Consider the following 24,911-nt stretch of genomic DNA (forward strand, 5'->3'; position numbering starts at 1 on the left):
TTCATAAGGCATCAAAATTTATCAAAGACATTATCCATTATACCTGATCAGCTTTCGGAAACAGATCTCTGATTAAAGATCCTTGCTGCGACCCTCACACAAATTATCTCACTTACCTATTGGGTTCAAGAGGTTTTCAAGACAATAAAGGAAGATGTATGAAGAACACAGAATAACTTTTTAAAAATTCTACATTTTAATTTATGGTCCGATTTTTTCTTTTACTTTGTCCACATCAAAGTTACGTCATTAATGAAATGGAATGAGATAGAAATAGGTAACAGTTGCCTAGCATCTATAGTGTTCCAAGCCCCTTTAGCCCCTCAAACTCCATGAGGTAAACATTCTTCTCCTAATTTTGCAATTATAGAAACCCATTTAGTAATTTTAACTAAACTGCCCAATAACACACAGTCAATAAGTAGCTAAAAATGGGATTTAAACCTGGATCACATTGACTAAAAAATTATGTTGTTTGAAAACGGCCTTTAGTTGGAAAGAAAAATACACATACAAACACACGCTCAGACAGATATTCTTTTTTCCCATGGTGTATAATATGAATCTTCAGAAATCACTCCAAAGGGGTATTAAATATTTGTCCCGTAGCATATACTGCAATTTAGAGCCTTTATACTTTTCAAGAGTAAGTGTACATTTGAAGTTGGAAGGATAAAGAGGGAAAAAGCTCATGGTTGGGATGAGGGAACCTGCAACAGAGAATATGGAATGTCCCATGAAAGGTTACATGAGAATGTTGGTTAAATCTCAACAGATCACCAGTGTCAATGAGGACTATGTTAAGAGCAAATAATACGAGTTATAACTTAAAGGGTGCAAGAATAGTGTGAAACAGAGTATTAACGAGGAATATTCCCTGTTTACTAATGCTACCAGTGATTGTTGCTTAAGGCCTTCAGCAACACAATCTAAGACGAAGGAGTCCAACAATCCTGATTATGACAGTTTCCAACATGAAATGACTAAATTAGACTGAATCTTAAAATTTCATTTTCTGCATCATGAAGAATAGGGATAGAGGTTCAGAAAAGTAAATAAACTATAGAAAATCATGTCAAATATTATAATAGACACACACAGAACTGAGCACCATGAAAACTAGATTAAAATAGGAGATGACTATAAGGAAGGCATAGCCAGGCTACAGGTACACTAGAAGTAAGAACAGGAAATCAGAAAATCAGTCTTCTCTCTGTATCTCACAGGGACTTCAGATCCTTTTTCTTAGCTTCTCCTTAGTTAGCTGCATGCTGCTGTCTCTCCTGGCCTCATCCTAGACAAGGATGAAGAGCTGCTCTGCTGCTGACTGCAAAGTCATGATGTCATTCAGAAGTCTCCAGCTCATAATACCAGCGGCCCCTGCCACTTCAAATCCCATTTCCTCATTCCTTGCTTGACATTTTTGACTTATGCACTCCTACTGATTTCTTACTCATCTCGTTCTTCCTCTCTGCCAGCACTTTTCCCTCTATTTTGTATGCTGATGGAAATGTCGTTTACATTGTCATTTGGTGGAGATGAAACCCATGAATTCCCTGTCAGAATGGGGTGTGTGTGCACACATGTAAATGTTATATGTAAGACTGGACATATGGACTCTTGTTGTAATCCATATAATATAACGGATCCATCTTATTATATGAGGTGGATACAATTCTCAGTCCAAAACTTATGTTTTGCAAGAATTGTAACATATGTCTTTTTCTACGACTCAGCTTAATTTCTATTTCGAGTTCCTATGCTGCTGTAGTTGTAGAAACTCAATGTTAACCAGTTTGTTCCCATACCCCTCTCTTTCTCCAGGATTATGCTAAAGTTGTAGAGGCTTGTACAGTGCCAAGAAATTGGAGTGAGACTCTTCAAAATCTTCCATTTTTCTACTCCAGGTCCATACTAGTTCCCTCCACACCAGTCCATGCCCTGGGGCCTGAAGTAAAAAGATCACATCCATGGGGCTTCCCTGTGGCTCCCAGATGGATTCAGCCTTCTCCGCCTGATTCTTTCCTTTCTAATTTCCAGAATCACACCCTCCTCTCCTCATTTCACGCCTAGCAGTGGCAACAGCTCTGCTGCTACAAGCCCCAAGTTCCTGAACTCTACGCGCTTGCCTACACCTTGTCATCAGTCTCCTTTGTAAATAATTTCTCCTCAAATTATCCAACTATTAGGGCATCATCTATTTCCTGCTGTGACCTTGACTGATTCAATTCTAGATATTCATTGTCCACATAGATTCCCAGATATATTTTATTCTATCTGGTACCTGGTTGTCAGACCTCAAGATTTACAACATCCCTTGTGTTTGTCTACCTCCCCTTGCAGGTCTTCTCACTCCCCTGCTGCTTTGCTCATGCCACACTTTGGCTCAGAAATACCTGTTCGGTTGTCAAGGCTCTATCTGCCTGGACCTGTGTTATTCTCTCCCTCTCTGCATCCAAGGTTGTAAAATAAAGGGAGCTCCCTGTCTCTAGGGAAGATTCATGTCTGTGCACTTCCCACCCCTGCCCTGTCTATCTTATGCAACCCATACTAGGGGACAGGTTTGACTGGTGGGAGATGGGAAGAGGAATGAGGAGCATAAAATATTGGAGAGGAAGTATATATGTCCTAACATATAGAAGTTGTTAATTTAGGTATTTAAACATTACCACCTTGTAACAAATCCATGAAACAACATTTACATAGCCACTAGAACCATCCAGCTTGTGGGCTCTGAGAATAAGAACTTAGACAGTTCTTCTGCCAAATGCCAGGCTTTTCATTCATATAGCAAATTATACTTTGAAAAGCACATTGCATATAAAAACTTATTGGATCCTCAGATAACCCGAAGAGGGCTATAAAGTGTACTTCATTCTATAGATCAGAAACTGAAGTTTAGAGAGGTTAAATAGCCTGCCAAAAACTCACAGGCAGCTTTACAGTAAGTTATTTACAGTGAGTTATTACAATTGTAATCCCAATACTTGCCTCCCACCCTATATTACGGCTCTCATGAGATGACTGCAAGTGCTCTATAGCTGCACAATATTATTGTCATATGAGAATATTCATGAGAATATGTGTATAAACTTCTTCAAAGTCAAGCAATGCATCTGTGGGCTTAGGCCACCAGGTTGTGGCTGCCTCCAGGCTGTTTCCAGACTCCCCACTTCCCGCCCTCCCTCCACTCCATCTGCTGCTTTTCCGCCCCTTTCATACTCCCTGTCAATTTCCTGAATCACAGGTCCATTCAGAAGACTGTACGATGAGGGAAAGAGGTGAGGGAGGGACCCTCGAGCCCCAAGTGAACTGCACCGAAATAGTATGAGGTACATAAAGGAGAGGACACTACTGGGGGCATTGAATTCCCACAATGGAGCCAGGCCCCACAATGGAGCCAGGCTAAAGAAAATGAAGGGACAGCAAAAACAAAAGGAATTTCAATTTATTTCTGAGTCTAAGCACAGGAACTTGAGCCTGTGGAATGCAGTAAGGTGAATGGGCTAGGTGGAAATAAGAAACCCTGGGTTATGGGCTCAGATCTGTGGCTTGCTTACAAGGAACTTTGGGCAAATTAATTATTGGGCCTAGGTTTCCTTACCACTGAACGACTAGGTTATATTTGCAGTTTCTTCTAACTCTGACATGTGCTAAGATGTCTACCTGACACTGTAATTTTGTGTTTTTCATTGAAGCATAAAATTGCATCATATGGTTCAGCTGCCATTTGAACTCCAATGTCAACTTTTGATGCTCTTGGGGAGTAGATTTTTAAAAAATAGTAACAATTTTAACTGTAAAAGTATTATTTTGAAGTTAATTTTACTCCAATTTCGATATAAGAGGAAAAAAAAATGACGATTTATTTCATTGTAATCACAGCAAATATTTCACTCATTTCCTCATTCATTTAGCCATCATTGTTTTAGAGTATACTTCTCATTCTTCTTATAAAAAGTGTTAACTGTAAAATAGTCTCAGGTAGGTCCCTCAGGTTGATATTCTAGAAGAAGTCATTGTTTTCATAGGAGATGACAGCTCCATGTATGTTTCTGCCCCTGAAGACCTTCCAGGGAGACAAGTTGTGGAGGTAAAAAACAGTGATGCTGATGTTCCTGACCCTATGTAGGCCTAGGCTAATGTGTGTGTTTGTGACTTAGTTTTTAACAAAAGAGTTTTAAAAGTTAAAAAAAATAAAAACTTTTTAAATAGAAAAAACTTATAGAATAAGGATATAAAGATAATATTTTGTACAACTGTAATAATAGGCTCATATTTTAAGCTAAGTGTTATTACAAAAGAGTTAAAAGGTCAAAAAAATTAAAAGTTTGTAAAGTAAAAAAGTGACATTAAGCTAAAGATAATTTATTATTGAAAAGAAAATTGTTTTTATAAATTTAGTGTAGCCTACGTGTACAATGTTTATAAAGTCTACAGCAGTCTACAGTAATGTCCTCAGCCTTCACATTCACTCACCGACACCCAGAGCAACTTCTAGTCCTGCAAGTTCCATTCATGGTAAATACCCTGTACAGGTGTACCATTTTTATACTGTATTTTTAATACCGTATTTTATACTGTATTTTTACTCTGTTTTTTCTGCGTTTAGAGATGTTAGATACACAAATATTTACCACTGTGTTACAGTTGTCTATAGTATTCAGTATAGTCACATGCTGTACAGGTTTATAGCCTAAAAGCAATAGGCTATAGGTCAATGATTGTACATGGCTCCCTTCCTTTCCCAAAACACCCAGGTTACAAAATGTTGCATTAAATTTCAGAAAGTTCATTGAACACCATCAATAATCATCTTCCTGAAGATCCCTTCGAAAAACAATCATATTTCTCTGCATTATGGAGAATGAGTTCTAACCGGCTTAGGCAGGGGGATTGCAATCCAATAATGCACATGTTCAGAGGCCTCTTGGCAAAAGGACTTTGGGCCACCAGTCTTCACTGTTCAGGGAGCAAAATTCACAGGGATGACCAGCAGTACTGTTAACTGCTGTTATTGAAAACAAAAGAGAATACCATTTTTAAAAAATGTTATAAAGCAGTTTAAAATATATATACGTAAAAATGGTTGCTCCTGAAATTCACAGAATAAATACAATGGAATCCTTAAAATATTAATTCTTAACTCTACCCATATATCAGAACTACAAAACTCTACAAATGAAATTAAGAAACTAAATAAATAAAGCAATATTCTATGTCTATGGATGGAAAGACTCAATAATGTTAATATGTCAGTTTTTCCTAACTTGATCTGTAGAATCAATGTAATCCTAAACAAAATTCCAGCAAGTTATTTTGTGGATAAATACAAACTAATTCTAAAGTATATATGGAGAGGCAAAAGGCCCAGAATAGCCAACACAATGTTAATGGTAAAAAACAATGTTGGAGGCCTGACATTACCCAACTTCAAGAATTACTGTAAAGTTACAGTATATAAGACAGTGTGGTATTGGCAAGAGAATAGACAAAACAGGGTAGAACACCCAGAAACAGATCCACATGAATATAGTCAATGGAAATTTGACAAAGGAACGAAGACATTTAAAGAGAAAAGATAGTCTTTTTCAATAAATGGTACTGGGCAGCTGGACATCCACATGCAAGAAAATAAATGAATCTAGATACAAATCTTACATCCTATACAAAAATTAACTCAAAATGGATCATAGACCTAAATGTAAAATGCAAAACTATAAAACCCTTAGAAGATAACACAGGAGAAAAAATAGATGACCTAGAATTTGGCAATAACTTTTTATATATAACAACAAAGGCATAATCTAAGAAAGCAATAACTGGATTTTATTAAAATTAAAAATTTATGAGCTGGAGAAAAGAGGTGGAGCAATATGGCCTGACCAAATATAAGCTTCTACTGATCACCACCCCTGACAGGAACATCAAATTTAACAACTTTCTACACAAAAAATCACCTTCATAAGAACCAAAAATTAGGTGAGTAATCACAGTACCTGGTTTTAACTTTCTGTCACTGAAAGAGGCACTGAAGAGGGTAGGAAAGATAGTATTTGATCACCAATGCAACTCCTCTCCCATGCCCTGGCATAGAGAGAAGTTGTGGGGAGAGAGTACAGTGACTGCGGGACTTTGCCTTGGACCTTAGTGCTGCCCCATCACAGCAGAAAGCAAAACTGGGCTGAACTCAGCTGATATCCATGGAGGGAGGGTTAAGTCAAGTGCTAGCCAGAGAGGAATTGCCCATCCCAGAGGCTGGAACTTGAGTTTCAACAAGGTTAGCCATCACAGGCTAAAGTGCTCTGGGGTCCTAAATAAATTTGAAGGGCAGTCTAGGCCACAAGGACCACAACTCCTAGGCAAATCCTAACACTGTGCTGGGCTCAGAGCCAGTGGACTTGTTGGGCATGTGACCTAGTGAGACACCAGCCATGGCAGCCAAGGGAGTGCTCTTGCCACACTTCCCCCACCCCAGGCAGTGCAGTTTGCAGCAAAAAAAGTGACTCATTTCTTCTATTTAATGAAAGGAGAGGAAAGAGTAAAGAGGATTTTGTCTTGCAACTTGGATGCCAGCTCAGTCACAGTAGGATAGGGCAGCAGGGAGAGTCATGAGGTCATTACAATAGATCCTACCTCCTGGAAAATGTTTATAGATACACCCTGAGCCAGAAGGGAACCTGCTGCCTTGAACGGAAGCATCCAGTCATAGCAGGATTTATTCCCTGCCGACTAAGGAGCTCTTGGCCCCTGAATAATCAGCAGTGATACCCAGGTAGTAAGTCATGGTCCTTGAGCAAGACTTTGAGACATGCTGACTTCAAGTATGAAACCACATTTCAAGCTGTGGTGGCTGTGGTGATAGACTCCTCCTGCTTGAAAAAGGAGAAGGAAGAGTAAAGGGGACTTTGCCTTGAACCTTAGGTACCAGGTCAGCCACAGAGGGAGAGAACACAGGGTAGGCTCTTAGGGTCTCTGATCCCAGGCTTGGACTCTTGGATGGCATTTATAGATCTGCTCTAGGTCAGAGGGAAGCCCACTGCCCTGAAGAGTGAGTCCTGGGCTTCGCAGCATTCACCATAAACTGACTGAAGAGCCTTTAGGCCTCAAGGGAACATAAATGGTAGCCTGGCAGTACTCCCTGTGAACCTGAAGTGGTGGTGGCCACAGGGTGAGGTTTCTTTACCTGTGGAAAGGGGAGGAAAGAGTGGGAAGAACTGAGTCTTATGGTTTCAGTGCCAGCTCAGCTGCAGTACAATAGAACACCAGGTAGCCTTCTAAGGTTTTTGACTCCAGTCTCTGGTTCCTGGATGGCACCTGTGAATGTACCTGGGGCCTGGAGGAGCTCATCTCCCCAAAGGGAGAAACACAGGCATGGCTGGCTTCACCACTTGCTGATTGTAGAGCCCCAGGACCTTGAGCAAACATAGGCAGTAGCCAGGTAAGGGTTACAGCAGACCTTGAGCAAGACCCAATGTTGTGCTGGTTTAAAGTCTAACCCAGCACAGTCCCAGAGGTGGTAGCCACAGGGGTGCTTGTGTCACTCCACCCCCAACTCCAAGCACAGAGAGACACTCCATTTGTTTGGATACAGTAAAGGGAGAGAACAAAAGTTTCTGGTAATCCAGAGAATTCTTGCAGATATTATCTAACACCAACAAGGTGGTCCCTCTATGAGTCGGAAAGAACCACAGCATTACTGGGCTTGGAGTACCCCCTAATGCAGACACAGTTTAGATGACAACAGCCAAATCTCTTCAAATACTTGGAAAGTCTTCCCAAGAAGAATGAGTACAAACAAGGCTAGACCACAAAGACTACAATAAATATTATAACTAAGTCTTTAATGCCAGACACCGAGAAAACATCTGTAAGCATCAAGAGCATTCAGGAAAACATTACCTCACCAAACAAACTAAATAAGGCACCAGGGACCAACCCTGGAAAACAAAAGATATATGATCTTTCAGACAGAGTATTCAAAACAGCTGTTTTAAGGAAACTGAAAGAATTCAAGATAACACAGACAGAAATTCAGAATTCTACCAGACAAATTTAACAAAACTATTGAAATAATTTAAAAAATCAGACAGAAATTCTGGAGCTGAAAAATGCCAATGGGATACTGAAGAATGCATCAGAGTCTTTTAATAGCATAATTGATCGAGCAGAAAGTAGAATTAGTAAGCCTGAAAACAGGCTATTTGAAAATACACCGTCAGAGAAGACAAAAGAAAAAAGAAAACAAAAACAATGAAGCATGCCTACAGAATCTGGAAAATAGCCTCCAAAAAGCAAATCTGAGTTATTGGCCTAAAGAGGAGATAGAGCGGGAGGAGTACAAAGTTCATTCAAGGGATAATAACAGAGAACTTCTCAAATATAGAGAAAGATATCAATATTCAAGTACAAGAAGCGTATGGAAAACTAAGCAGACTTAAAGAAGACTACCTCAAGGCATTTAATAACGAAACTCCCTAAGGGCAAGGATAAAGAAAGAATCTTAAAAGCAGCAAGAGAAAAGAAACAAATGACGTACAATGCAACTTCAAGATGTCTGGCAGCAGGCTTTTCAGTAAAAATCTTATAGGCCAGGGGAGGGGGAATGACATATTTAAAGAGATGCAGGGAAAAAAAAAAAAAGAAAAAAAGAAAAAGAAAAAAAAAAAAAAAAAAACTTTTAACCTAGAATAGTATATCTGGAAAAAATATCCTTCAAACCTGAAAGAGAGATCAAGACTTCCAGACAAGCAAAAAGTGAGAGATTTAATTAACACCAGACCTATTCTATGAGAAATGCTAAAGGAAGTTCTTTAATCAGAAAGGAAAGGATGTTAATGAAATCACCTGAAGGTCCAAACTCACTGATACTAACAAGTACAGAGAAAATACAAGATATTATAATATGTAATTGTTGTATATAGAACTACTCTTATCTCAAGTAGAAAGACTATAAGATGAAGTAATCAAAAATAATAACTAAAACAACTTTTCATGACATAGCAAAATGAGATATAAATAGAAACAACAAAATTTAAAACCAGGGGGATTAAGTTAAAGTGAAGAGTTTTTATTAGTTTTCTTTTTGCTTGTTTGTTAATAAAATCAGTGCTAAGTAGTTATCAGATTAAAATAATGGGTTATAAGATAGTATTTGCAAATCTCATGGTAATCTTAAACCAAAAAACATACAACAGATTATGTAAAAAATAAAAAGCAAGGAATAAAAACATACCACCAGAGAAAATCACCTTCACTAAAAGAAAGACAGGAATGAAAGAAAGAAGGAAGAGAAGTCCACAAAACAATCAAAAAAACAAAAAATAGCATAAGTAAATCCTTACTTACAAAAATAACATTGAATGCAAATGGACTAAACTCTTCAACCAAAATACATAGAGTGCCTGAATGAATTTTTTAAAAAAGACTCAATAATCGGCCGGGCACAGTGGCTCACGCCTGTAATCCCAGGACTTTGGGAGGCCAAGGTGGGAGGATCACGAGGTCAGGAGACCGAGACCATCCTGGCTAACCAGGTGAAACCCCTTCTCTACTGAAAAAACACAAAATTTAGCCGGGCGTGGTGGCGGGCGCCTGTAGTCCCAGCTACTTGGGAGGCTGAGGCAGGAGAATGGCCTGAACCCGGGAGGCGGAGCTTGCAGTGAGTGGAGATCATGCCACTGCACTCCAGCCTGGGTGACAGAATGAGATTCTGTCTCAAAAAAGAAAAAAAAAAAGACTCAATAATCTATTGCCTACAAGAAACACATTTCACCTATAAAGACACAGATAGACTGAAAACAAAAGGATGGAAAAAGATGTTCCATGCCAATGGAAAACAAAAAGGAGTTGCAGTAGCTATATTTACATCAGACAAAATAGAGTTCAAGACAAAAACTATAAGAAAAGATGATGAAGGTCATTATATAATAATAAAGGTGTCATCAATTCAGCAAGAAGACATAACAATTGTAAATATACATGCATCCAACATTGGAGCACCCAAATATATAAAGCAAATATTATCAGAGCTAAAGAGAGAGATAGACCCCAACAGAATGACAACTTGAGACTTCAACACCTCCATTCAGCATTGGACAGATATTCCAGACAGAAAATCAAGAAAGAAACATGAGACTTAGCCTGCATTACAGACCAAATAGATCTAATAGCCTTTTACAGAACATTTCATTCAACAGCTGCAGAATACACATTCTTCTCATCAGCACATGAATAAATTAGGTCACAAAACGAGTCTTACAAAATTCAAAAAAATTGAAATAATATCAAGCTTCTTCTCTGACCCCAACGAAAGAAAACTAGAAATCAATAACAAGAGGAATTTTGGAAACTATACAAATATGTGGAAATTAAATAATACGCTCCTCAATGACCAATGGGTCAATGAAGAAATTAAGAAGAAAATTGAAAAATGTCTTGAAATAAGTGATACCGGAAATATAATATTCCAAAACTTATGAGATACAGCAAAAGCAATACTAAGAGGGAAATTTATAGCTATAAGTTCCTATCTCAAAAAAGAGGAAAAACTTCAAATAAATAATCTAACAATGCATTTTAAAGAGCTAGAAAAGCGAGAGCAAACCAAACGCAAAATTAGTAGAAAAAAAGAAATAATAAAGATCAGAGCAGAAATAAATGAAATTGAAATAAAAAATGCAAAAGACCAATTAAACAAAAAGTTTGTTTTTTGAAAAGAGAAGCAAATTGACAACCCTTTAGCCAGACTAAGAAAAAACAGAGAAGATCCACATAAATAAAACCTGAAATGAAAAAGAAGACATTACAACTGATACAGCAGAAATAAAGGAATCATCAGTGTCTACTATGAGCAACTATATGCCAATAAGTCAGTAAATCTAGAAGATACTGACAAATTCCTAGACACCAAGATTGAACCAGGAAGAAATCCAAAACATCAAAAGATCAATAACAAGTAATGAAATAGAAGGTGTAATAAAAAGTCTCCCAGTAAAGAAAACCCTGGGAACTGACCAAACATTTAAAGAACTAATTCCAATCCTGAATTTATTGCTGGATTCTACCAAACATTTAAAGAACTAATTCCAATCCTACCCAAAATATTCCAAAGCATCGAGCAGGGGATACTTCCAAACTCATTCTACAAGGCCAGTATTACCCTGATACCAAAATTAGCTAAAGATGCATCAGAAAAAATAAAACTACAGGCCAATATATCTGATGAATTTTGATGTAAAAATCCTGAATAAAATTCTAGCAAACTGAATTTAATAATATCTTAAAAAGATTATTCATCATGAACAAGTGGGGTTTATACCTGGGATGCAAAGATAGTTCAACATATGTAAATCAATCAATGTGATACAACATATCAACAAAATGAAGGATAAAAACCATATGATCATTCCAACTGATGCTAAAAAAGAACTTGATAAAATTAAACATCCTTAATTTTAAAAAAATTCAAAAAACTGGATATAGAAGAAACATGCCTCAACACAATAAAAGCCATATACAACAGACCCATAGCTAGTATCCTACTGAATCGGAAAAAACTTTCCCCTAAGATCTGAAACATGACATGGACAGTCACTTTCACCACTGTTTTTCAACATAGTACTAGAAGTCCTAGCTAGAGTAATCAGACAAAGAAAGAAAGAAAGGGCCTCCAAATTAGAAAGAAAGAAGTCAAATTATCCTTGCTTGCAAATGATATGATCTTATATTTGAAAAAATCTAAAGATTCCACCAAAAAACTGTAAGAAATGATAAACAAGTTCAGTCAAGTTGCAGGATAAAAAAATCAGTATCATTTCTATATGCCAACTGCAAACAATCTGAAAAAGAAATTAAAAAGCAATTCCATTCACAAAAGTCACAAATAAAATTAAATACCTCGGAATTAACTTAACCAAATAAGTGAAAAGCCTCTACAATGAAAACTATAAATCACTGATGCAAGAAATTTAAGAAGACACAAAAAATGGAAAGATATTATATAGTCATGAATTATAAGAATCAATCTTGTTAAAATATCCATACTACCCAAAGCAATCTACGGATTAAACGCAATCCCCTATCAAAATACCCATGACAATCTTCACAGAAATAGAAAAGAAAAAACTCCAAAAACTTATATGGAACCACAAAAGATCCAGAATAGCCAAAGCTATCCTGAACAAAAAGAACAAAACTGGGTGAATTATATTACCTGACTTCAAATTATACTACAGAGCTATAGTAAACAAAATAGTATGGCACTGGTATAAAAACAGACTCATAGACCAATGGAACAGAATAGGGAACCCAGAAAAAAGTCCATACATTTACAGGAACTCATTTTCAGCAAAGGTACTGAGGACATACATTGGGAAAGTACAGTGTTTTCCATAAATGGTCCTGAAAAAAACAGGTATCTATAGGCAGAAGAAGAAAACCAGATCCCTATCTCCCACTATATACAAAAATCAAGCTGATCCAGTCAAAATAGATTAAATACTTAAATCTAAAACCTCAAACTATAAAACTACTACAAGAAACATTGAGGAAACTCTCCAGGACATTCAGTTGGCAAAGATTTCTTGAGTAATACTCCATAAGCACAGGTAACCAAAGCAAAAAGGACAAAAAGGACAAACGGGATCACAGCAAGTCAAAAAGCTTCTACACAGCAAACAATCAACAAAGTAAAGGGGCAACCCACAGAATGTGAGAAAATATTTTCAAACTACCCATCCGATAAGAGATTAATAATCAGCTGATATAAGGAGTTGAAACAACTCTATAGAAAAAAAAACTTGTAATCTGATTTTTAAAATAGGCAGAATATCTAAATAGACATTTCTCAAAAGAAGATACACAAATGACAGATATAAAAACGTGCTCAACATCATTGATCATCAGAGAAATGAAAATCAAAACAGAGACATCATCTTACTTACTGTACACTTTCTGTACATTGCAGAAAGTACAGAAAGAGACTGTATTTCCCCAGTGACTTTTATCCAAAACTCTGGCAATAACAAATGCTGGCAAAGATGTAGAGAAAAGGGAAACCTCCTACTCTGTTGGTGAGAATGTAAACTAGTAAAGCCACTATAGAGAACAGTTGGAGGTTACTAAAAAAAAAAAAAAAAAAAAAAATGAAAAACAGAGCTACCATATGATCCATCAATCCTATTGCTAGGTACTCAAAATAAAGGAAATGAGTATATAAAAGTGGTATCTGCATTTCCGTGTTTATTGCAGCACTTCACAACCACCAAGATTTGGAAGCAACCTAACTGTCCATCAACCAGTGAATGGATAAAGAAAATGTGGTACATACACACAGTGGATGATTATATACACATTTCAAACATAAAAAAAAAAAAATGAGATCCTGTCATTTGCAACAACATGTATGGAACTGAAGGTCATTATGTCAAATGAAATAAGCCAGGCACAGAAAGACAAACTTCACATGTTCTCACTCATTTTGGAAGCTAAATTTAAGACAACTGGACTAATGGAGATAGAGAGTAGAATAATGGTTATCTGGGGCTGGGAAGGGTAGTGAAGGTTGGGAGCTAGTGGAAATGGTTAATGGGTATAATAAATAGAATGAATAAGATCTAGTATTTGGTAGCACAAATACAAGAATATAGCACAAGGGTGACTATAGTCAATAATAGTGAAATATAGTCAAATATAGAACAAGGGTGACTATAGTCAATAATAATTTAATTGTACATTTTAAAATAACTAAAAGGGCATAATTGGTTTGTTTGTAACACAAAGGATAAATGCTCGATATGATGGATACCTCATTGACTCTAATGTGATTATTACACATTGCATGCCTATATCAAAATATCTCATGTACCCCACAAATATATATACTTACTGTGCACTCACAAAAAATAAAAATTAAAAAAACCGCTCTGTGATAATAATTGTCAATAGAATAGAAAGAGAAGCCTAAAACCGAAAGGAAGTATTTGCAAACAACATATCTGATGAAAGACTCTTATCCAAAACATGCAAAGAACACATAAAACTCAACAATAAGAAAATAACCTGATCTTAAAATGAGCCAAAGACTTAACAGACACATCATAAATGAAGATATACAGGGAGCAAATAAGCAATGTCATAATCAGGGAAATATAAATTAAAACATAAATAAGATACCTCTACACACCATTAGAATGGCCAAAATCCAGAACACTAACACTACCAGGTGCTGGAGAGCATGTAGAGCCATGAGAACTCTCATTCACTGTTGGTGGCAATGCAAAATAATACAGCCACTTTGGAAGACAGTTTGGCAGTTTCCTACAAAGCTATATAAAATGCAGAATGTTGGCAAACTGACAAACTGTATCTGCTGCCCAGAAGGAATGCTGAGGGCAGTCACAACCCAGGCACGAGTGTTTCTTGTGAGTACGCACATAGGAAGCCTGTTACCAATAATATGAACCTGTGATCAATTAAGCAGCTGACCAATCATCACCTCTTCCCCCTGCTCTTTCTCCCCAATAAATACGACGGGCTGTTGAAGCTTGGGTGCTGCCTTTGCTCACTAGAAGCAGGTAGCTCTCTTCTTCTTCTCCTGACCCCTTCCTTTAAAACAGTTTCTTTTGTCTTAAGTTTTCATGTCTACCTTCATCCCTTCATTCAGTGTCATAATGACGGTCTCAAGTAGTAACAGTAGTAACTGTCATAGTGGCGGTCTCAAGTAGTAACCATGGCAGTCAGCCACACAATTGCACTCCTTGGTATCTATTCAAAGGAGCTGAAAACTTACTTCCACACAAAAACCTATACATGGATGTTTATTGCAGCTTTATTCCTAATTGCCAAAACTTGGAAGCAAGTAAGACGTCCCTCAGTAGGTGAATGGATAAATTATGGTACGTCCAGGCACAATAAATGGTTATTTAATGTCAAAAACAATTAAGTTATCAGGCCATAAAAAGGGAGGAAATACAAATGCATATTACTAAGTGAAAGAAGCCAATCTGAAAAGGCTACATACTGTATGTTTCCAACGATATGACATTCTGGAAAAGGCAAAACTATGAAGATAGTAAAAAGATCAATGGTTTTCAGGAGTCGGGGGGTTAATATAGTGTCATACTATAGTATTATACTCTGTATGGTATGTGTAATTAAAAATTTGTCCAAGCTCATAGGATGTACAACATCAAGAGTAAACCCTAAGTTAAACTATGGACGTTGGGTGATGGTGATGTGTCAGTGTAACCTCATCAATTACAGCAAATGTACCACTCAATGGAGGATGTTGGCAATGGAGGAGGCCACACAAGTACAGGGGCAGAGGGACATATGAGATATCTCTGTACCTTCTGCTCAGTTTTGCTGTGAATCTAAAACTGTTCTTAAAAAATGGTCAATTTCTTAAAAAGAAAATAAGTACTAATGCTATAATGTGTATGAATCTTGAAATATTATGCTAAGTAAAAAGTCAATCACAAAAGACCACATATTATGTTATTTCATTTATTCAAAATGTCCTGAAATGGTACATATACAGAGATGTATCTAGATTAGTGGTTTCTATAGTCTGGGGTTAATGAGTAAGGAAAAGAGAAAGCTAATGGCTATGCGGTTTTGGCTAGGAGGGAAGATTAAAATGTCCAAAAATTAGTGTTGATGGTTGCAAGGCACTGTGAATATACTAAAAAGCACTTAATTATACAGTCTAAAAGGGTAGATGTTGTAAGATGTAAGTTGTATCTCAATCTGTTTGTAAAAAAGATCAGCTCTAAAAATATCTTCACAAGGATAGTTCTATTAAGTGTGTAGTCAATGATAAGCAACACTTCAGTATGACATTAAGGTAACTGTTTTTCAATGCATGGGCTCAACCCATTTCTTTTTTAAACATTTTGTTGGAGATGATTAGCATACAAAAAACTGCACATAATTAATGTACACAACTTGATGAGTTTAGAGATAAGTGTATAATCTTGAAACCATCATCACAACCAAGGCTATAAACTTACTCATCACTTCTCAACATTTCCTCCTGCCATCTTTATTATTTTTATTTTTAATCATTTATAAGGTTTTTCTTTTGTGGTAAGAGGTCTTAACAAACGATCTACCCTCTTAGCAAATTTTTAAGTATACTATACATTATTGTTAACTAACTATGGGCCCTGTGTTGTACAGTAGACCTCCAGAACTTACTTATCTTGCATAACTAAAATTTTGTACCCTTTGAATGGCACCTCTTCCTTTCCCCTCTTCCTAGCCTCAGATGACCACTATTCTACTCTCTGGTTCTATGAGTTTTATTATTTTGGATTCCTCATAAACGTATTTTTATGCAGTACTTGCCCTCCTGTGCCCGCTTATTCCACTTAGCATAATGTCTTTTAGATCCATTCATATCGCAATGGCAAGATTTCCTTCTTGTGTAAGGTTAATCATATTCCATTATATGAATATACCACATTTTCTTTATCCTTCCATTTGTCTATGGACATTTAGAGTATTTCCATTATCTTGGCTATTGTGAGTAATGCTGCAATGAACATGACAGTGCAGATATATTTTTGAGATCCAGATTTCAATTTCTTTGAATAAATACCCAGAAATAGGATTGCTGAATCATATGGTAATTATATTTTTACTTTTTTAGGAAACTCCATACTGTTTTCAATAGCGGCTGCACCAAGTTATTACATTAATAATATATTAATACATTCCCACTAACACTGTACAGGGTTCCCTTTTCCCTACATCCTTGACAAAACTTGCTGTCTCTCGGGTTTAAAAATAATAGCCTTTTAAACTGGTGCCAGGTGATATACCATTGTTTTGATTTGCATTCCCCTGACAATTAGTGATGTTGAGTACCTTTGCATATACTTGTTGACTATTTATATGTCTTCTTTAGTGAAATATCTGCTCAATCTTATATATTTTGGATATTAACTCCTTATCAAATGGATGATTTCCAAATACTGTCACCCATTCAGTAGGTTGTCTTTACTTTCTGTTGAGTGTTCTCTTCGTTGTGAAGAAGCTTCTTGGTTTGATGTAATCCCACTTGTCTATGCTTGCTTTTGTTACCTATGCTTTTGGTGTCATATCCAAGAAATCATTGTCAAATCCAATGTCTGGAAGCTTTTACTCTCTTTTCTTCTAAGAGTTTTGCTTCAGGATTTGCATTTAAGCCCTTAAATCATTTTGAGTTGATTTTTGTATATGGTGTGAGATAAGAATCTAAAGTCATTCTTTTTGCCAGTGGGTATCCAGTTTTCCTAATACCATTTATTGAAGAGACTATCTTTTCCCCATTAAGTATTCTTGAGACCATGATCAAACATTAGTTGACTTTATGTGTATGGTTTTGTTTCTGGGCTCTCTATTCTGTTTCATTTATCTACATGGCTGCATTTCAGTAAGTACCATAGTGAATTTATTTCTGTAGCTTATTATATATTATGAAATCAGAGAGTATGAACAACTTTGTTCTTTATTCTCAAAATTACACTGGCTACTCAGGGTCTTTTTTGGTTCCAAATAAACTTTAGAATTTTTTTTTCTATGCATGCAAAAATTGTCATCAGGATTTTAATAAATATTTCATTGAATGTATAGATTATTTTGAAAAGTATACAGATTTTAACAATATTAATTCTTCTAATTCATGAACACAAACATCCTTCGATTAATTCATGTTTTTAATTTTTTCCACAATATTTTATAATTTTCAGTATAAAAAGTCTTTTGCCTCCTGGGTTAAGTTTATTCCTAAGTATTTTACCTCTTTTGACGCTATTGTAAGTAGAATTTTTTCTTAATTTCCTTTTCAGAAAATTCCTTGCTGGTGTATCATAGTGCAATTGAATTTTACATGTTGACTTTGTGTCCTGAAACTTTACTGAATCTATTTATCAATTCTTATAGTATTTTTGTGGCATCTTTAGGCTTTCTACAAATAAGATGACATCATTTGCAATCAGGACAATTTTACTTCTTCCTTTGTCACTTGGATGTCTTTTACTTCTTTGTCTTGCCTATTTGCTATGGCTAGGACTTCCAATATTATGGTGAATAGGAGAGGCAAGCGTGGCATCCTTACCATGTTCTGGATGTTAGAGGGAAAGCTTTCAGCTTTTCACCATTGGTATGATGTTAGCTGTGGGCTAATCATAAATGACCTTTATTGTATTGAAGTCAGTTCCTTCTATACGTAAATGTTGAGTTTTTATTACGGAAGAGTGTTGAATTCTATCAAATGCTTTTCTTAAATCTATTGAGATTATAATGTGATTTTTACTCTTCATTCTGTTAATGTAAACCATCGTTGCATCCCAAAAATAAATCCTACTTTGTCGTAGTGTATGATCCTTTTAAATGTGCTGTTGAATTTGGTTGGTTAGTATTTTGTGAAGATTTTTGCATCTATTTTTATAAAAGATATTAGCCTATAGTTCCTTTTCTTGTGGTGTCTTTGGTAGCTGAAAGATGCATCAAAAACTGAATTTGGAAATGTTTCTTGTTCTTTTATTTTTTTATAAGTTTATGACAAATTGGTATGTCTTCTTCTTTAAATGTCTGATAAAATTATCCCTGAAGCCATCTTGTTCTGGGCTTTTATTTATTGAAAGTTTTATTATTATTATTATTATTATTATTATTATTATTATTACTGCTTCAAAGTCTTTGTTATTGATCTGTTCAGAAGTGCTATTTCTTCTTTATTCTGCGTTGGTATGTTGCATGTTTCTAGGAATTATACATTTCTTCTAGTTTGTTCAATCTGCTGATGTATAATTGTCAGAGTCCCTGTGATCCTTTTGATTTTGGTGACATCAATTGCAATATCGCTACTTTCATTCCTGATTTTATTTGAATCTTCTCTTTTGTCCTTAGTCTAGGTTTGTTAATCTTCGTTATCTTTTCAAAGAATAAGGAATGTCATTTTTTTTCTATTGTTTTCCTATTCTGTATTTCATTTATTTCTACTCTATTTTTTTCTTTTCTTCTGCTAAGTTGGGGCTTCATTTTTTCTTTTTCTAGTTTCTTGAGGTCCAAAGTTACCTTGTTAATTTGAGATCTTTCTTCTTTTTAAATGCATATGTTTATTTCTATAAACTTCCCTTTCAGTACTGCTTTGCCTATATCCCAAAAGTTTGGGTATGTTTTGTTTTTGTTTGTTTCAAGATATTTTTTTAATTTCCTTTTTTATTTTTATTTGACCCAATAGTTATTTAAGTATGTGTTGTTTAATTTCCACATTTTTGTGAATTTTCCCAGTTTCTTTCTATTATTGAGTTCTAGTTTCATTCCATTATGATCAGGTAAAATACTTTAGATGATTTTAATTTTATTGAATTTGTTGAGAATTGTTTTGTGATCTAGCATGGACTCTATGCTGGAGAATGTTTATGTGTATTTGGGAAGAATGAATATTGTGCTGATATTAAGTAGAATGTTCTATATATGTCTGTTAAGTCCATTTAGCCTATAGTATTCTTCAGTTCTGCTGTTTTATTGATTTTCTATCTGGATGATCTATCCTTTATTGACAGTGAGGTATTAAAGTTACTTATGGCCAGGCTCAGTGGCTCACACCTGTAATCCCAGTACTTTGGGAGGCCGAGGCAGGCGGATCACGAGGTCAGGAGTTCGAGACCATCCTGGCCAACATGGTGAAACCCGTCTCTACCGAAAATACAAAAAAAAAAAAAAAATTAGCTGGACATGGTGGCACGTACCTGTAATCCCAGCTACTTCAGAGGCTGAGGCAGGAGAATTGTTTGAACCAGGGAGTCGGAGGTTGCAGCAAGCCAAGATCATGCCACTGCACTCCAGCCTGGCAACAGAGTGAGACTCCATCTAAAAAAAAAAAAAAAAAAAAAAAAAAAAGGCCGGGCGCGGTGGCTCAAGCCTGTAATCCCAGCACTTTGGGAGGCCGAGACGGGCGGATCACGAGGTTAGAAGATCGAGACCATCCTGGCTAACCCGGTGAAACCCCGTCTCTACTAAAAAATACAAAAAACTAGCCCGGCGAGGTGGCGGGCGCCTGTAGTCCCAGCTACTTGGGAGGCTGAGGTAGAATGGCGTAAACCCGGGAGGCGGAGCTTGCAGTGAGCCGAGATCTAGCCACTGCACTCCAGCGTGGGCCACAGAGCGAGACTCCGCCTCAAAAACAACAAAAAACAAACAAGCAAAAAAAAAGAAAAATTACTTACTAGTATTATGTTTCCATTTCTTCTTTCGATTACAAAATGTTTGCTTTATATACTTATATACTTAGGGTCTTTGATGTTGGGTGAATATATATTTATAATTGTTTATTTTTTAATAAAATTGACCTTTTATCATCATTTAATGACCTTATTTATCTCTTGTGTAATTATTTGATTTAAAGTGTATTTTGTCTGATACAAATGTAGCCACTCCTGCTCTATTTTGGTTACTTTTTACATGGAGTATCTTTTGCCACCCCTTCACTTTTAGTCTATGTGTGTCCTTAAACTTAAACTGGGTCTCTTGCACACAGTGTGTATTTGGGTATTACCTGTTTTTTTAAGTCCACTCAGCCATTTATGTCTTTTGATAGGGGAGTTTAGCCCTTTAAATTTAAAGTAATTAGTGATAGGTAAGAACACTACAATTAACTTGACATTTTGTTAATTGTTTTCTGACTCTTTTATAGTTCTCCTCTTCCTTTCTTCCTCTCTTGTTATCTTTATTGTGTTTTGATGGCTTTTGCAGTTATATATTTTGATTCTTTTCTCTTTATCTTTGATGTATCTACTGGAGGTTTTTTCTTATGTTTACAATAAGGTTTGAATTGAACATTTTATAATTGTGACAGTCTACTTGAAGCTGACAACATTTTAACTACAATTGCATGCAGAAGTTTACACTTTACTCCCCCACAACTTTATGTTATTGATGTCAGATATTCTTTTTTATATTATGTTTACATTAACAAATTTCTATTGTTACTGGAATTCTTAATAATGTTACCCTTTAACTCATTATAGTGTTAAAAGTAATTTATGTGTCACCATTACAATATTACAATATTCCGTGTTTATCTTTATATTGTTGACCTTTACAGTGAAATTTATAATTTCATATGTCTTGGTGGTGCTGCTTAACTTCTTTTTTTCATTTCACTGTTAATCTAGTGCTGACAAACTCCTTTAGCTTTTGTTAGTTTGGGAAAGTCTTTAACTCTTCATCATTTTTAAAGGACAGTTTAGTTGGGTATAATACAGACACTCAGCATCAGCAATATAATACAGATTTTTTTCCTTTCAGTATGCTGAATATATTATCCCATTCTTTCCTGACCTGTAATGTTTCTTTCTTTTTAGTAACATGATTTTAAAATTTATTTTTATTTTTAAGTTTAAGCATTCTCTTTGACAATTCGGAAAATAGTCCTCACTCACTCTTTGGATATACACACCTAAAACAGTTAAAAGGGATTCCTCAATTTTCAATGACAAAGTAGGAAGAAAGAATATATTCTCGAGCAGCAGTTCAATTTTTCTGTACTCTTTTCCAAAAAATCTTACTTTGCTACCAAGCCACCCACCAAACTATTAGAAAAGACAATTTTTCAAAAAGCCAAGAAAACCCAGAAAAAGGAATAGGTATCAATCCAAAATTATCACCCAAAACACTGCCATTGCAAAAAAAAAAAAATAGGAAGCCCAATTCCCATAGCTTGTTAGAGAAGATATTTAAAAAGAATTCAGAAAGTTAAGACTGGAACTACAGTGGAATAGACAGTTTGTATACTGTCACTATAGGCATGTATGGTGTGAAATGTGGATAATTCAAGAACTTTCAACTTGGGAATATATTAGGCTTTCTCCTATTCCAGCAGAGGAAATAAAAACAGGTGTTGCTGGAATTAATATTAAAATTATCCTTACAAACGGAAGGTAGGGCAAAGGTAAAGAGAGGGAATGTGGAACAAAAGTAGTAAAGACAAGTCATTTTGAATCTAGACTCTAATGCCCAGGAAGGTTGAATAGAACTTAAATTCTTCAGAGCCAGTATCACTAAATTCTAGATTTGGCCTGAAACCAGTGGATCATATACAACACTAATAAATATCAAGTGCCCCACAGTATTTGTGGTATTAAAAATATTTTTAAAGTATTGTAAATTTCCATTCTGAAAAGCAGTATATGAAAATAACACTGGACCATCCAGTCAGTTACAGAGTATAGGGCTCCCTCCAAAGAGAACTGACTTGGCCGAAATTTAGGTTGGAAGGAATGTGACTAAGATGGAGTAAATTAGATCAGAGTCACAGTATAATTTTCATAAGCCTTCAACCCACACCAGTTGTAAGGAGTAGTTCTGAGGGACCTCCAACAGAATGCCTTAGAGGGATGCTTCTCAGAGACAAAAAATAGTCTCTAAGTTTAACTCTTGACCCCTCTTTTCCTACCTAAAGCTTTGGGAAGAAAATAAATATTTAATTTTTAACAATTCAGAGATTTGCACACATTATATCTAATATTCTGTTGTTTCATTTTCTGAAGCTTCAGCTTATAATTTTGCTCAACTTATATTACATTAAAAAATGTACGAATGCACCTTCATCAGTAGTACCACATGAAAATATAAGACTTGTTCTTCCATATCTTCTACACAGGAAGGGTGAATGAATAGTGCCATAAATATCCTGCAAGTTTACTTTGTGTATTTGACAAAAGATTAGGGAAAACCAATCCACTTCCATATCTTGAGCAGTCATTAACTAGTCTTCAATCCCATCTTCCCAAATGTCTCCATTAACATCCATAGCGTGAAACAGCCCATTAAAACATGGTGAGGTAGGATCAATGAAATGTTTGTAAGAGTCTGCTCTAGAGAAAGAACCCATGCAAATCCAACAGAAATATTGCATACAGTCAGTACATGTCATCTTATTACATTCATCTAATTTCTCTATGGGAGTTCCACAATGTGGCAGCTCTTGGAGTTCTTTTCTAACCCCTCCTTACTTTCCATCTCTTCCAGTGCCTTCTGAATCACCCTCTTATGATACCTTTGTTACAAAAATCTTTTATTGGCCTCATCTGCATTCAGGGATTTGTTTCATAAGTCTATTAATTTATCTGCAGTCACCTTACATAGAGAGACCCCAGGGTAGGTCAATTTGCCCAAGGTACAGAAGGCAAAATTGCAGCTGGAGCAGATGCCCATGGTGCAGCCAGGATTCTGCATGACAGGCAGCTGGCAGCATGAGCGGGGGCAGTATACCACAAGTGCCATCAGGTCCAAAGTAGACTAGAGGAGAAGGCAATGATAACAGGCAAATAACTCTGGTCCCACTAGCTCTTTGACCTGATCAGGAGTGGCCATCGAAGGGCACTTTGGTTCTGGGTAGTTGAGGCATTGGAACTGACCATCTCTGATCTGGAGTTCAAAGTAGTCCTTCAGACAAGCTTTGCAGTATACATACCTGCCCTCCAAGAAGTACATGCATTCACTGCCCAGCTTCTCACAGAAACAGATATGGCAAAGGAAAAATTTACTATTAAAGCATTTTATGTGCTGAGCTTGATCAAAGTCCAAGATTTTCTGGATTAGACTTGACAGTGATTCCACATCCGCACAGCTCTCTCATCCACAATTTCCTCTTGGTCTACATTAGATCCAGCAGCTCCTCCAATATCTAGCTCTGTGTTAGGAGAGGCTTGAGCTGTCATTCTCTATACTTTTTTCTGAGAACCCACCGTGAGCTCGAAAGGAGAGACAATATTCAAGTACACTAGGATCTCTTCCTTAAGAAACTGCATCCAGGCAAAAAGGACCATGCTGGCATGGTGTTCTTCCCATAGGAAGTCTAAGTGCTTGCATAGAGCAGATAGCGCTCAAAAATATCTTGAAATTCTGTGGCAAATCCAAATAGAACCTGGTTTCTCTACCTTGAACAGACTCTATTTTCTAAATTCATCTCCATCATAAATAATCTCCAGGGCCAACAATTCACCCTCCTGTGCTTCTCTGTCTTCTGACATTTAATTTTCTGAGGAACTGTTAGTAATGATCAGAAGAAAAGGATATTAACACTGCAATCTCTGTTTCAGTTCAGAGTGGAGTTCATGCAAATCCCATTTATTCTCCAGCTGGTGGAGCTGAGACTGCTGAAGGTGGATATACTGGCCTGTAACGTTTCTGCTGCAAAGTCTGCTGATAGAAGTTCCCTTCTATGTGAGAAGTTTCTTTTCTCTTGCTGTTTTTAAAATTCTGACTTTTATAACTTAATTATAATGTTTCTCCAGTATACCTCTTCGGGTTCAGTCTATTTAGGAATCTTTGGGCTTCATAAATTAGAATGTCTATTTTCTTACCTAGATTTGGAAAATTTTTAGTCATTTTTTTTTTTCTTTTTGAGACAGTCTCACTCTGTCTCCCAGGGTGGAGTGCAATGGCACAATCTCAGCCCACTGCAACCTCCACCTCCCTGGTTCAAGCAATTCTCCCATCTGAGATTTCCAAGTAGCTGGGATTACAGGTCCCTGCCACCATGCCTGGTTAGTTTTTGGATTTTCAGCAGAGATGGGGTTTCACCATGTTAGTCAGGCTGGTCTCGAACTCCTGACCTCACAGGATTCACCCACCTCCTAAAGTGCTGAGATTACAGGTGTGAGCAACCGTGCCTGGCCCATTATTTTTAAAAATAAGATTTCTTCCCGTTTCTCTTTTTCTTTTCCTTCTTGGACTTCCATAATGGGTATATTGTTTCATTTGATGGTGTCCCATAACTCCCACAGGATTTTTCACTCTTCTTTGTTCTTTTTCATTTTTGTTCCTCTGACTGTACAATTTCAAATGAACTGTCTTTGAATTCACCGAGTCCTTCTGTTTGATTTAGCCTGCTGTGGAATGAAGATTGCTAGTTA

The 24,911-nt window shown here is 36.3% G+C and overlaps 1 pseudogene; it reads right to left on the reverse strand.

Moving 5' to 3' along the window:
• Positions 1 to 22,759: 22,759 nt before the first annotated feature.
• Positions 22,760 to 24,123, reverse strand: LOC135966422 (E3 ubiquitin-protein ligase RNF14 pseudogene; annotated as a pseudogene).
• Positions 24,124 to 24,911: the final 788 nt, after the last annotated feature.

The sequence above is a fragment of the Macaca fascicularis genome, chromosome 12 (assembly GCF_037993035.2).
Source record: "Macaca fascicularis isolate 582-1 chromosome 12, T2T-MFA8v1.1".
Classification (NCBI taxonomy): domain Eukaryota; kingdom Metazoa; phylum Chordata; class Mammalia; order Primates; family Cercopithecidae; genus Macaca; species Macaca fascicularis.